Source organism: Pogonomyrmex barbatus, unplaced genomic scaffold (genome assembly GCF_055798465.1).
Source record: "Pogonomyrmex barbatus isolate J1 unplaced genomic scaffold, ASM5579846v1 scaffold3, whole genome shotgun sequence".
Lineage (NCBI taxonomy): Eukaryota > Metazoa > Arthropoda > Insecta > Hymenoptera > Formicidae > Pogonomyrmex > Pogonomyrmex barbatus.
This window is the reverse complement of record NW_028297127.1, coordinates 16287245-16299931: the sequence shown is the minus strand read 5'-3', so window position 1 is coordinate 16299931 and position 12687 is coordinate 16287245. Positions and strand designations below refer to the sequence as shown.

The window sequence follows — 12687 nt, the reverse complement described above, 5'->3', positions numbered from 1 at the left end:
CCTCGTTGATGAACGACACGCGATACGTGCTGGTCGATCAACCCGAGAACCTTTATTCTTAATTGCAACACATATCCTACGCAACACTTTCACGTTTCGGCAGAGACAGTGATTCTCGACTTTTTTTTTTTAACTTTGTAATTTCTACTTTGCACTTTCGGATATAATCGTACAGTGTATTTCGCAAAGAAGCCCGTGAAGAAAATTACACGCGGACTGGTTAAGCGAAATTAGCTATCCAAGGCTGTCCATGAAAGTCGCCATTACAATGTTGAGAAACTAAGTCTTTTTTTCTATCGAGGACGAAAGGAAATATCGAGACTGTGTCGATCTATGTACGTATCGACATACCGCAAAAATAAAATGTTGAAGTAAATTTAGAAATTGCACGGAGCTAACTTGAAACAATCGGTCATTCCAGCTTAACAAACTTTAACAATTATTTCCATTTTGATGGATTTCACATTTTAAACGAAGATTCTTTAATTTTTAAAAAATTTTTATTATTTTTGTTTAATATATTTTTTTTAAATTTCGCTTTTCATTCTTCGAACGTAAAAGAGTTTTTTACAAAATATTCGAATTTTAAGATTTAGATTTCTTAGATCATAAAATAAGAGAACAAGTTAATTAGATAATAAGCGAATATTTTTGTTAATAAGCAAAATAATCTTAAAATTTATTAAGGCACACATTGCTAGTATAACTTGACTACAATAAGATATTTCTTTAATTTAAAAAAATTTTTATTGTTTTTGTTTCTAACATATTCTTTTAAGTTTTTCGTTCTTCGAGTATAAAAGAGTTTCTTAGATCAAATATTCGAATTTTAAAATTTGGACCTTTCAGACTAGTCTACTCTAAATTAAATTTAAAAAAAATTTAAATTCGGATGGTTATTGTAAAATCAGAACGAATTAATTAGAATAATAAGCGAATATTTCTTTTAGTAAAATGTTAAAATTTAAGGCACACGTTTGGTAGTATACGTCTGAATGAAATAGACTATCTGAATCCTTACATTTATAAATGACAATACTCGTTTAGAAATGATTTCGATTGGCGTGCTCATTCCATTTATTTTAAACCATACTATGAAATACGGGATTGTAACGACAAATACCAGGACCATATTCTTGATATGCCTTCTTTGTGTGACAAACCGTATAGAATTCTGGATCACTGGCCAGTAATGCACCGCCATACCACACCGCGCAACGTTGCTTGTGATGTGATATCACACGAACGTCTATTGGTTTTGGCTAGAAAATATAAATAGTTTTTAACAATTTTTAACAATTGAACATAAAAGTATTATTATCTCTTTTAAATTGCAGTTTATATACCGTAATATGACTTCCACTTAACGTTTCACTGAGCTTAAGTCGCGTATCAACAATCTTCTTGATATCACGTTGCAATCGCCTACCAAAGTCTTTGAACATGGTAGAGCCACCCGATAATACAATATTACTATATAATGGTCTCCTGACATCGATTGGGCAGTTTTGAATCACGTCGTCAACAATTTCATTGAGCGGCGTTGTAAAATCAGGATTAGAAAACTAAATACAAATAGATATATAGAACATATAATTAACACATTGGCTACGTAAATTACTATAATTACTTGCATAAAAAACTTACTTCGGGATGGAAAAATATTTCCGGTCCGAGAAACCTTTCATATCCAACGTCTACCACAAAAGATTGCTTAGTGATATTATTCATGCCTTCGTATTTCTTAATTTTTGTAGGATCGCTATCATATTTGGCGAATTCTTTCGATATATCCGGACATATATAACAATATTTTTCCTTGATCGACTTAGCCGTTTCTAATGACTGCTCAGGTGGTATTCCAATCTCTCGTTCCCTCAGCAGACTTTGTACGTCCGCAAGCGTTTTGCGATCAACCGTGGATTTTTAATAAACAACATCAATGCAGAAAATTACACGTTCAACTCTTTCTCGACTTCTTTCGAAAAGTGAGTCGTAAAACAACCCCGGTTTCGAGTTACGATCTTATTGCCTATGTAGAAGCCGGTTAAAGCCCGAAGTTTTCAGAGAAGTCGCTATGTATTCAAAACGAAAATTCCGTGGCAGATATCTTCCGCTTAAGTGACCACGCGCGTAAAGCCAGCAAATTCAATCTCGCCTTTAGCCGCGGAAGCTGGCTGCGCCTTTCTCAATGGTAAAAGTAGTCGAACCATTGAAAGTTTAACGCGCCGTAAGCACGTAGATGGTCTTCTCCTACGTAGAGTCGTATCGGGCACATGCAGCTTTTTCTCCGCGTCCGGCCCGAGATTGTATCGGGGATATGTACGTTATGAGCCAGCAATAAATAAGCAACTTCAGCTTTTACACGTAGCAATGTCAATGCAATTCACGGTGCTCAAGTTGGATCACGTGCGATCGTCTCTCTCTCGATCGCTATAGAGAAATAATATCAGCGAATGTATTTGATGTGTATGGCGCCATTAAGATGTCAATAAACTTTCTTCAGAATAAGCGAAGAATATGATCACTCATATTATTCACGTATATATATTATTTATATATTACACAAGACTAATGTAACAAAATGTAGAGAGTTTTTTTAAAACATTACTGCGTGGTTATGTATTAAGACGATCATTTGATGCAAGTATCGTGCATTATTGGTTTTGTCTGATCAACTTTCTGAGAATACAGAGAAATATAATTCAATTTTTACCAAATGACATATATTATATTGCTACAATGCGACATGAGCAATATGATGACATGGGTTCTCATAGCGGCGACGATATTCGTAATATATTACAGAAAAAATTCTATTCCCTTTGGCATTCTGCAGAAAGGATAAGTCGTTACAGGGGAACTGTAATTCCAAACACCTGGAGGTATTTTCTAATTTTCACTTTTTGCTCATTCTCGAAGGAACGATCACGTAGAAATTTCCGCGACAATTGTTTCTTTTATTTTTTTTGACAAAATTAATATCGATGTTTTTTTAACAAAATTAAAAAATTTTTTTCGTTATCTAATTAAACTTCTGTTAAAATATCGCATATTTAAAATTAAAATAAAAAAGAAAATTAGAGTAACTCTAGTTGCATTTCCGCGTACGATTTCTATCTCTTAAAATTTTTTTTTTGAAATAGATTATATCAGAAATGGATTATGTCAGAAGTCCAAAATATCTTAATATGAAAGCAACATTTTGTACTTTCTTTAATGAGAAAAATAAGTAGGATTATACGCTTGTTACGTTATCTGTCATTTTAGAAATCAAGTTCACTCCGCTATACTGCATTTCATAATGTTAATCAGCATTGCAGACGAGCACTTTGGAATCAGCAATTAATTTCATGTGTCCGATCTAAACGAGACAGCCTTCGGCATAACTGATTCATCAATTAAATCATTGTACCGATATATTATCTTTGCGATAAGTAAATGACAGAAACACGAACGTTATTATATACTGATTTGCTTAAACTTGCTATCCTCCAGACTTAAGCTGTCCTATCTGAGAAAGGTTATCTTTCATCATTATTATATTCTTTCATTATTATATTATAGTATAAGTAAAGTTGAGTAATATAAAATGTTACAATTTTGAGAATACTAATATATTTTATATTTTGGATCATATTTTTTTTGTATAATAGTAGCTCGTATTTAACAAATATGTGAAAGAAATACATGTTCAGAATATATTATAATTTATCTTTTTCACAAAATCTATATAAATTATTATTTCCTTTCCAGAAAAAAAGATCACATTTTTCAGTTTTTTAAAACGTAGAACGAATCATGATTACCAACAGCAAATCCTCAATTTTACTTATTAAATCTTAAAATACTGATGATTTATTCATTCTCAACGGTACGACGTCAAACACGACATTGGCTGTATTGCGAATCAATATTAGAGAGTTCGATATTCATAAATTTTTTTTTACAGCATGACATTTGCTTGAAAATTCGAAGAACTCGGTAATTGCACGGTACCGATGTATTGCCTTGATTAAGACTCCGATCAATATCCAATTTAAATATATATATATATATATACACACACACACACACACACACACACACACACACACACACACACACACACACACACACACACACATGTAGTGATTCTAATTCTAAATACAATTGGAAGGCGATATCTTGCAGTTTGAATGTACATTTTCCGCGTGCGTTTGTCGCAAGTCTTTATCAAAATGAATTTTCACGCCTTTTTAATTGATTTACCGATTGTAATAATAAAGTTATTAAATGGCTTCAATTTTTTAATTATATTTTATTATGAAAGAATATTGAAACTATTTAAGAATCATCAATATCACCGTTAATAATCGTAAATAAAAATCATAGATATATCTTAAAAGATCAAATAAATTTAAATAAAACTAAAATTATATTAAAAGTCACTGATATTCTAATTCTTATCTGATTTTCAAAATAATAATTAATAATTTTCTTAAATTAATTAATTCATATTGAAAATATCATTTCTAATTCAGCATTTCCGTTCTAGACAGTGACAGTTCAATAATGACTACATTGGAAAGAAATGAAAATTGGCAATGGCAATAAGTTTAATGGACTTGTAAATGGACGGCAGCCAAAATTAGTCTGCATCCGGTAAATGAATGTAATTGCGTGGCTAGACAGTATTGTCAAAAAAAAGTTAATTTTATATTCTGTGTACATCTTCTCCAATTATAAAAGCAAAAATTGAATATGATATATATTGAATATGATATATATTATAAATCCCATGCATCATAATATATTTAGGAACAAAAGAACTATACTACGTAAAATACTAACATGACACCTTGCAAAAATCCAAAGAATTTGTTTCACGCAGATCAATATTTGATTTTTGCAACCATTGCATTCTAACCTGTTTCCAAACAAAAATTGGTTTATCGATGACAAATATCGGGTGATTTTTGATCACGATTCAGAGCTTCTGCTCAAATCAGCTTTACGATCTCGTCCATTCAATAAATGGAATAAACATCAACTACGATCAAAAGAGGCCGTGAAGAGTATCTGTCTATTTGAATTATCTCTACGATATCTCACAGAGAGTTACGTTGTCCACCATATTGGTATATCTCTCTTTTTGCCATACTGCATCCTTCTTCCTGATATTCTTCTTTCCGTCAGATTTATCTTCTTCATATATTAATTTAAACGCGTGCATATACAGACGTAAGTACAATTTTCTATAAAATTGAAATAACCACGTAAACTTTTTCTGATAAAATCTTTGTGAATATTTTCTCTTTTGATATGCGCTTCCATACAATGTCAATTAATTGTATAATACAAAATTAGACTTTAAAAATTCATACAAGTGTATCAGAAAATTAAAAATTTTTTTTTTATGTTATAATCTAGTTACATCCTTTGTACATGTATCAAAGTATCTTAAGTTCGCTAGAAACGCAGAACACATATCAATCATATTAAAGTAGATAAGGAATGTGATATTTGTATTGAATTAGACAAGAACTATGCTTCATTCCGAAGTGCAATGCATTAACAGCCGCACCGGGTGTGCACTTGTGAGCGCATTATGCATTTGACAGTCGTCCAGAGACATATAACATCACAACCGGAGAGTAATGTCCCTTCCCTTCTGCTCAACTTGCCAGTGTTTAAGCTTGCAGAGAACTTTCGTGCGAGTTTCACGAAAGACATCGACCGATTTGCGAATGCTGACGCGGCCCGTTAATCATAATCCATTCTAAACAAGTTTGGCTACAGCGTTAATTGCGAATCGCAATTATCTACGCCAAGAGTAATACACGAGCGACAAGTACCATCTTCATTGCACACATTGCTGCGAATAATTAATTCCTGTCAATACAAGGATTGCGTTAATGAATGACAATTTAAATTATTATAAAGCTTCTCTTTAAATATCAAAATTCGGATTTCAATAATTTGAATATATAAAATATATAAGATGTGTGTATATATATATATATATATATATATATATATATATATATATAATTAGAAATATATTTTATAAATATTGTATTGTATGTTGATTTGTGTCTAGTTCTTTTTTCCTCCCTTCTTCCCCTTCTCCCTCGCTCTCTCCTTTTCCCCTTTCTTTCTCATCTCTTTTTTTCTCTGACTAGCAATCGCAATGTATAGATCTCAGAATAGTGGAAACGAATCGAATTCAATCAAGGTTGCGAGATCAGCAAGATTTTCGAGTCTTTCGCGGTCGGCGCAATATTCGAGAAACGGCTTGTCATTGTCACGAAGCGACGACCATCGTGCTATTGTCGCCCGTCGTGTGTAATATCATTGCAAAATGGAATTATTATGGCGGTGAATAATATTTCGCCTGTGGATTTCGGTGTGAAACGCACGCTCATGCGGTCGGATCGCGTGACAGGCTACGTCAAAAGGACGAATTACGTGACCAAACGACGTGTATTTTCGAGACAAACGAGGCGTGTCGTTTCGCTCCCTCGCGAAACTGTCGGCCATCCGGTCACTGTGGCAACAACGGCGCGAATAATAGTAATTCTCGGCATAATGGAATCGGCCGGTTAGGTAACGAGGTTATCGAGACTGAAGTTATTCGCATGGTCCCTGCCTCTACTCGGCATTGCAATTACGTCGGTACACCAGTTGCATTTAAAATATCATGCTGTATAAAATGAAAATTGCATCGCCGAATAAATCGGCTCTTAACATTTACGAAATAATTAGCCGATTATTTTTTTGGCGGATATTTATGTACCGAGTTCGATCGAATGCGGGGAACGGTGATAAGAATTGTTTGAAAAAAATGTATGTAATGAGAGGTCACATGATATATTCTCAAATACAATACGAAACCGGTGTGTCGAGTGAATGCGTGTTAATGACTGTTCTAATTGTATATGACAATGCAGTAAAACTCGCTACATAAATACAGTATATTTGCATTCGTCGCATATTCGACAAATAATCACGTCGCCTGGAACCTATTTAATGTAAATGTCAACATAAATTACTGCAGAGTTTCTAAATCGATGTAATGCGGAATTTTGGTATGGCATATAAATGTAATATTAAACAATAACAAAATAAATCTTTGTATTAAATTTTCCTTTCCATCCAGAATAATTCCAAGTCTTTAATACACACATTGACAGATACAGTCTAAAATTTAATTTGAAATATATAAGATCGCAAGACGATAGAAAAGTATAAATCACGTTTTAATGTTTTAATGTTTTAAGTGAAAGTACCATAAGAATTATTAAAATCGACGCGGTACAATGACGATACGCAACAGCGGTAACAATATTTATATGCGACGTAACAGAAATTGTGTCCTACCGATTACTGTATCCCTGGAGTTTATTCTGTTATTGATTTTTATTAGCTGTGCGATGCCCGCAGGCTGCTCAATCCGCTGAAAAGCCATTTTCATTGAAGCTGATAATTATAATCCGATCATTATACGATTCCGATGAATTTGTCATAAAATCGCTTGCCGCTCATGCGGTAATTATATCAATAACGTTACGATACCCAAAGAGCTGGAGCTATTTGTACATTTCGTCATTTTTTAATTATCGGCCTATTTAATATTTAACTGATCCATTAACGAGCACTTAACACTGTTTATGATGAGAGATTGGATGCCGGTCTAGTTTGAATTCTTTTTGCCTTGGATTACTTTGGTCGATCAATCCATTTACGCGCGATCCCCCCAGTTTTCCCTTCTCTTTGCATTAAATATTTTGGAGAACGGCAACATCGTGCTCTCAGCTATTCACGCTGCGCTATTTCATCCAGTTACGACGGCAAAAGGAAACTGTTACACACGCATTTCGAACATCCAGAAGACCGAAAAAGGACAAGATAAAGAAGGTAAGATTGGAATAAAAAGGCGGAAAGAGGGATGAAAAGAGAGCAACCATTGAAGCACAAACGATGGTAAAAAAGAGAGAGTATATAATGTAAATGAAACTCTCTCTCTTTCCCGTGCCGTTCCATAGATGCACCTGTGAATATTTTTCCATCTACATCGTGAAATACAGATATTCAGGAGGCATCTGCTCTTCCCCTCCCCCCCCCCCCTTATCCACCCTCGCAACCTAAGACGCGACTCTCCTTATAAAACCGAACTTCGACGGTTCTGCTCTTCCCTGCCATTCTCCCTTTTCCCGGTTGCAGACTTCGGAAAAGTGGTACGTGGGCGAAATTTCGACGTGACGAGCATACAGTGTCCTGTACCTCAGTCCACTTCAACCGTTTCGTCCTTCGAACCCGCATCATTCCTTTTCTTTGTATCTTTCCTTCCGTTCTGCTGATGAAAGATAAAAAAATAATCATAAATTCGCATAATAGTAATACACAAATTTAAAAAAGATTCACTGAAAGATTGCTGAAATATTATATGTAATAGAATGTGAGCAACGATATCAGTAAAATAACGTGTCAAGTTTAAATCTATATTTTAAACAGTAATAAAGTAGCAAATAGTAACAAAAAGGATGATAAAAGATAGTGATATAAAGAGACTTGGCAAACAAAGGACGATAGGATTCGTATTTGCGATTTACAATTGCATCATATTCGAAGATCAGCAATCGTAGCATCACAATGTAGCAATCACAACATCTTTCAGAAGAATATTATTGAAGAGAATACACTTTGTATCAGAAATTATAAACTGGAAACATTGCATTTACTTTGTAACGTTATATTTATGTAACATTTATTTATTACAAAGTATATTTTTTTAGAATTATAAACTGACTGTTAGAATTCAAGTTTTTTTCCAAAAAATATCTGAAGTTTTTGATACCTTTCAAAAATATCTAAAAATTAAATGTAAACTATAAAAATTTAAAAATACATAATGTCAACTTTTATTATACAAAAACTGATAGTAACATTATTCAAAATTAACTTAAATAATATTTTAATAAAATTCTTAAAAAACTATTTTATTTCAATAATCGAAAAATAGTTTAATTCTTGAAAACTTGAAAAATTTCTGATCTAAAAAAATGATCAAGCTTCCCTTTGAAATGAATAACTAAAACTTTTTTTTAAAAAAATCAAAATTCTAAAAAATGGTATTACGCGTGCGGAATTCTAAAAAAAAAAAGAAATGTTAACTTTATAGAAATGTTGTATTCATAAAAGCGAAATTAAATAAAAGTCACGGTACTTGCGCTGATTAAAAAATATTGACAACATCAAATCGTACAAAAATCATACGACTATTGAAAGTATTAGAATACGAACCCTACAAACGTCAATTATATGATGTATTATTTTTTTTCTATCTTAAAAAAGACAGTTATTTAAACTTAATTTAATTTTAATATTTTGATAAGCAGAATTTCCTATATAAAAAAAACGTCATAATTTAATTAAAAATAAGAAAAGAGGAAAAAAGAAGAAGCAAAGCATACAACAAAGAAATGAAACGTAGCAGGACAAAACGTTCGGTGAGCTCCTCCGAACATTGCGTGATCGAGAGTTTTGCGATGGTCATCGTTTTACCCATCGTTTTACACGACCAAATCCCCGAATAGAAACCTGAATTGCCGAAGTGGCTGTGCTTGGAAGGGGGGACTTTGAATCGAAGATTAATTGCACGATTCATTGGGCACTGCACAACGATTCGGGATCGTCACGGCTCTAAGCAGATACGACGAGACACTTTCGCCATCGCTGCAGATGGAATGAAGAACGCGACAACGGATACAGCATCGGAATTGTGCAATAGAGATAAATGTCATTTTGCTCTCCCTGTGATCACATCCGGATGCACAATTTCACCCAAATTTACTCGTCTATACAGACCGCGACATACAGTCCGGTTATCCCTCCTCTCCTCACTCACCCTCGCAACGCTTTAACAATAAACGTGACTGTGCGAACCTTTTTGCCCGCTACCGCCTCTCGATCGAGCCTACATATAGGTGTGTTTTCCGTTTGTGCTGAAAGCAGCGTAAATTATACATCTAAAAATCGCATCAAAGTGCTTTTATTCATTACGAATCCATTTGTGATTTAAAATTTTATTTACTACTCTATCTCTCTTTCTCTTTTCTACGACGTAAAACACTTCACCATTTTATTGGTCAACATGTTAGGTTAATCACGATCAATCAATGTGAATAAAGATCTGGGCAAATATGGACGCCCAAATATTTCTGTAATTAATCATCCCCCCCCTCCCCCCCCCTCCTCCCTCGCACTGGAAGGTGTATGACCATATCACGACCATATTCTCGAAACGAGTAGATATAAATTATGTCGATGTCCGTGGGATGCTCGATAAATTTCTACGATAAGTATCAAAGTTCGCTGGTACGCAAAAGAAAACGCAACACCTGTTACCTACGTGCCGCTGCTTATGGCATTAAGAACGCGCTTTAAAATGCTATGCATATAGAAGCCAATTGCCGTAGCGCATTTGCAGTGTACCTTCCCGCATCTACTTCGCCAGCTTCTACTTGGCTTGTGCTATTTTCTTGTCACAATTTAATTGAAATATGATAATGCCCAATGTGTCTCGCGCGAAATTGCATGATATCATACGAAAACTTTTTTATTAATCGACACCAGTAGCACTCAAGTGTTATTTATTACAACTTTTTTAATTGACAAACTTGGATATAAAAAAGAAATTGATATTAAATGGAAGTGAAACGATAAAAATTACTCAAGCGACTCGAGATAAGTGCTAAAAATTGTACTCTGAATCTAATTAAAAACGGATCTCGATATTTTTATAATTTATCGCTTTACGTGGGAAAGGTAATGTTGGGTTTTTAAAGGGGAGCCACACGGAGTAAGGGTCACAGGCACTTTACGAAAGAAGAGATCAATGGGACGAGACTAGGGAGCACATAGAACGGATCCGTGAACCGGCATGTTTGCAGCGACTGTAAACATTGGGATCAATTTAAACTCAGATGTCCGCAATCAAGGGGTCGACGGATGTACTTTAGGACGGCCACGCGAGAGTCCGAAAAGGGAATAGAAAAGTTCAACCTACTGGGGTGTAGATATACGACGCCAAGTTGGTAACCGTTCGTTATTGATCTTTCCCTTTTATTACTCTGCGCGCTTAACACTACATTTTTTTATGATGTCCATCTGATATACTCTCTTTCTTTCTTTTTTTACGCAAATAACGAGACAGATAAGCATTTTCGATTGTGATCATTAATATTTAATCACTATTCAAAATTTCGCACAGACAATATTGCTCATATAACTCGCAGAACAGAGTCGAGTACGATTATAAAATTAATTATAAAAATAAATTTAAAAAATATTTATATTTTCTCCTAATAATACTTTATATTAAAACAAAAAAAATTGTTCTTTTTATAATATGCTCTAATATATCATATATATATATATTACATATTTCACATAGAAAGAATATTTAATAGTCTTTTAACTTCCAAAGAGTTACAAAAAAAGTTAAAAAGTTAAAAATAAAAAAAAGTAATTAACTTTTTTTTTAACTTGAATGGATATTTCGTTAAGATATCATCTCGAAATTTAATATCCTGGTGCGAAAGGGCACAAACAACTGTATACCATTTTTTTCTGTCTATTGTTGCTGAAATTTGCTCTCGCAATTTTCCGGTATTCTTTCTCACCATGCCAGGTTCAGCGGCAACAACTGTTCAACAGTTGTCACTGTTGCCTGTGCGCTGATGCAGGTTCGATACCCCTTTTTGAACTGGCCGCAAAAAAGAATTGGCACAAAAGCGGCCTCCAAAGGGGAAGCGTATTCACGCTCGCATGATTGAATCATCCATGTACCGATACATTTCCGATATCGATCGCGGAAGAGGCAAAAATTCCGTGGCATATCGAGTATTATGGATATCCTTGTAATCATAGCCCTTTGTAGCCCTCACCGACATTTCGTGTGATTTCTTGCGCGTCACTGTGTCGGAGTAAAAGAGCTTCTTTGAATATGCGTTATAAAATATGGCCATTAAATTTAGTAGACTTTTCTACTAGGAATTCGATTTTTTTAAATAAATGATGCGGCATGATTCACTTTTGTCGAGATGTATCGACCAGACTCGAGATGTCCCCAATATTTTTAATAAATTCCGCAATTAATGAGCAATTACGCTTCACACGACAATAAACACAAAATTTAAGATTATTAATGCTTCGCGCGATAATCGAATAAAGATCCATTTCAAAATTAAAATTAATTTTGAGATACGCTGTATAATTTTACAAAATATCCCGGTATATTTTAAATTTATAAATGCATATTGCCAACGTCTCTCTAAATGTGTAAAAAAAAAAGCGAATAATATGCTGAGACATCTGCGTCAATTTGTTGTCCTGTCAAGGGAATAATATAAAATACATAAGTGTCGATATCTTAGGTAGCAATACTTACTGTTAGTAGAAATGCGGGCAGTATTATAAATATGTCAATGATAAATCTCGCCATTTGCTGGCCGGAGGGAGAACGAATCGATATATCGGGGCATCCACTCTCGATGCGCAGGATCGATGTCGATGTCCGATACTACTCGTACTGCGAGCGCATTCCGCGACACATAAATAACTATTATACACACGGTCTGCCATTATATTTCCGCACACGTAGACGCATTCGCCCTCGTTGAATGTCTACCACGTCGCCACGAA

The 12687-nt window shown here is 34.2% G+C and overlaps 1 protein-coding gene and 1 pseudogene across 12 annotated transcripts in view; both read right to left on the bottom strand.

Annotated features, from left to right (window-relative positions):
* LOC105428023 (lachesin) overlaps positions 1–12687 on the bottom strand; it is a 231069-nt gene that overhangs the window by 155798 nt on the left and 62584 nt on the right. The gene's annotated exons all lie outside the window — the stretch shown is intronic.
* On the bottom strand, positions 1051–1926 carry LOC148936113 (actin-related protein 3 pseudogene; annotated as a pseudogene). Its single transcript, XR_016139981.1, has 3 exons — positions 1648–1926; positions 1347–1565; positions 1051–1262 (listed from the first exon to the last, which is right to left on the bottom strand). The product of XR_016139981.1 is annotated as an actin-related protein 3 pseudogene (transcript).